The 3,184-nt window shown below is 37.1% G+C and overlaps 1 pseudogene; it reads left to right on the top strand.

Annotated features, from left to right (window-relative positions):
• Positions 1 to 301: 301 nt before the first annotated feature.
• Positions 302 to 2,681, top strand: LOC101708665 (centrosomal protein of 76 kDa pseudogene; annotated as a pseudogene).
• The last annotated feature ends 503 nt before the right edge of the window (positions 2,682 to 3,184 follow it).

Genomic DNA, 3,184 nt, shown 5'->3' with positions numbered 1-3,184 from the left:
TTAATTTTATTGGTACTTTTTAGGTGTACAATATAATGACATTCATCACTGGAAATTTGTTCTTTTACATAATCTAGCTTGCATTTTGATAATCAACATTTTAAAAATCTAATATTTATCCAACACGTAGGTATCTTTACCTTCAGGCTTTGGATGGAAAAACTTTCTTTTGGAACATCTTCAAGATCCTGAGCCTTTACAAAGACAATTTTTTTTTCAATTTTTACTTTATGTTTACATTATTGGAAGCAATGTCTTTATTTTAAACCTGTTCCATGTGCTTGTGAACTAGATTTTCATGATGGCTTTTATTGAAGCACACAGGGAAAACTTAGACGATGGAACTAGAATGGCTGATTCAACAATGTTAACAATAAGTGATCCAATTCAAATGGTACTAATCAAAATAGATATTTTTGGTGAGACCACTTTAGTAGCATCTTATTTTTTGGAGTGGTGATCAGTTTGGGGCTCAAAAAATGGAGTGACCAGTCTGACTGTGCAACTTAAGGGTATAGGCACAGAATTAAAAGTTTCTGTGGGTGTTCACAGCAGCGCAGTTTGTAATAGCTAAAACTTGGAAACAGCCCAAATGCCCATCAACTGGAGACTGGATAAAGAAAATGTGGTTTTTTTATAAAATGGAGTACTACTCAGCCATCAAAAATGAGAAATTAGAGACATTTATAGCTAAGTGGATGCACATTGAGGCAATATTCTTAAGTGAAATAAAATAGGACACACATGTGTAAATACCGAATAGTTTCTCTAGTGTGAGAAACTGAAAGTGTAAATAAGGATTAAGTGTATAATAGGTAATGTGAAATAGGAAGAAAAGGGGCAAAGGGGAAGGAAGTGGGAGGGGTAGGGGAAAGGATAGAAGGGAATGGGATTAATATGAGAAAACGGAAAAATAGAAACAAAATCTTTGTAAATAGGGAGGAATGGAGGGGTTGAAGGGAGGGCTGGGCAAGGGTGAAAAATAAGAACCAAGAAAGAATATGTAAAGGTGCAAATTTCCAATGATGAATGTCATTATATTGTATACCTAAAATGTACCAATTATTAGAATGAATAATCGATAATGCAAAATAGGAAGAAAAGGTCCAAAGGGGTAGGGGTAGTGGGAGGGGCAGAGGAAAGGAAAGAAGGGAAAGGAAAAATGATGAGAAATGGAAAAAATGGAAATAAAGTCTTTGTAAATAGGGAAGGGTGGAGGGCGTGTAGGGAGGGCTAGGAATGGGGAGAAAAGAAGAACCAAGATGCATTATGTAAAGGCACAATTCCCAATGAGAAATGTAATTGTGTTGTATACCTACAATGTATCAATAAAAGAATTTAATACAAAAAAAAGTTTCTGTGGGAATTTTAAACATAAAATTTTAAATGTACCCACCAATCAGTGAAACACTATCTCAAGAAATAGTCAATGCCCAGCTTTCTTTGGAACATCAGAAGACTGCGGAGAAAGAACGGTTGTTTCTCGTGTATGTTAAACAGTGGTGGAGAGAGAGAGTATTTGCAAATTCGACCCTCACACAACTCATGGCTGGTCAACAGCATAAACATACCAGTCTGTTCATATGTGAAGTCACTTTGAGTCTAACAGCTGTTGGACACCCCAAGGAAGGCAGCAAGAGTTGTGAATTTGGTCGACTATGAGCAGGTCCCTGGGATTGGAGGAGGAGGTAAACAGGAGTAGCTGGAGCAGTGGTGCACTCTGCTGACCTTTCTCTGTAGGAACAAGCATGGCTATGAAGATCACGCTAACCTTTGCAGCCTTCTCTTCTTGACTATGGACTGGAAGCCTTTGTTTGTATTGGAACTAAGGTGAAAGGAGTACCTCATGCCTGGGTCATGACTTGTTGGACTGATAGCACCATTGTCTTTTGGGAGAGTTTAACAGAACACAGGCATATCCACAAACCTACCAATCCTGATGAGCCTCCTTTTGCTGAGCAGCCAGAATGGCTGTACCCATATAGATTGTGTTTTCAATCATCAGATGGTCCCAGGAAATTGCCAGCCCTCTGATGCTATAGAAACCTGTATATTTGATTTGAATGATGAGTCCAAATGGAAACATGAGTGAAGAAGCAATTAAATCTGTGTGTGCTCCAGGAATTACAACCTCCCTTCCACCCTTCCCACCACTGTGTGTGTCCACAGTTGATGGGTCAGTAACCTGTAATGAAATCAAAATGCAACTGAGGCTCCTGGTGTCAGAGCACAGGAAGGATCTGGGCCTCACCACCGTGTGGGAAGACCAGCTTTACTATCTTTTGTCACTGGCCCTGGCCTCCTATAAATTTGAGTGCATAACAAGCACATCTGCAGGCAATGAGGAGTTTCAGGATGCTATAAGAAGCTGTGCCTGATACGTTTAGGGGCTTCCTGATCCACTTCATGTATAAAAATGATAAAAATGCAAGGCTTGCATTTGCCACATGTGTCCAGTAAGGTGCCCTTTTTGTGAGGAAAAAATCTGTGGCTGTGAAGACCCAGTACAACTGGCAGTGCATGTCAGAGTGTTCACTTACCCTGAATCTTCATGTGCTGTTTGGATCATGTTTGCTTGTAAATGTCACTCTGTGTTATATGACTGACATTTCCACAAGAATTATACCTGCATTTTATTGGAGTTTTCCACATTGTGCATTACTAGCTGTTTAAAATCACAATCTAGCCTGGATGTCATATTTCAGTTTTGTATAAATGTTTTTTAAAAATCATATGTATGTTTAAAACTTAAAAGTGAAAATATCTATAAATCTTAGTTGAATTTAGTATAAATTACATGTGTATTCCATTTTAATAAATGCTACTTTGTCCACAGGTATCCATTAATTTAAATGTGAGTGTATAATTTACTCAATTTTTAAACACTAATTAATCAGAGAAGTATTTGTCTAATAAGATCAAAATGATTATTATTTTTCATAGATAAACTAGACTATTTTACACAACTTAGGAGAAATCAACCTTACAACAGACTTATTTATTACATAGGTGAAATATATTTTGTCGAATTGTCACTTTTGTGGTTTACCTATGATGCTAGGGATATTTGAGACTTTCCAGAAATTTACGAGAAGACTTTGAAGCAAGACAGGAAAAAAATACCAGAAAAGCATAAATATGAATAACAAAGCTCACATGAAAGTACATGAATAACTTATAAATA

Source organism: Heterocephalus glaber, unplaced genomic scaffold (assembly GCF_053883595.1).
Source record: "Heterocephalus glaber isolate CG9 unplaced genomic scaffold, H.glaber_assembly_v1.0 deba00001546, whole genome shotgun sequence".
In the NCBI taxonomy this organism is placed as follows: Eukaryota; Metazoa; Chordata; class Mammalia; order Rodentia; family Bathyergidae; genus Heterocephalus; species Heterocephalus glaber.
Note: the sequence above shows the minus strand (reverse complement) of the source record. Positions and strands in the feature narration are given on the sequence as shown.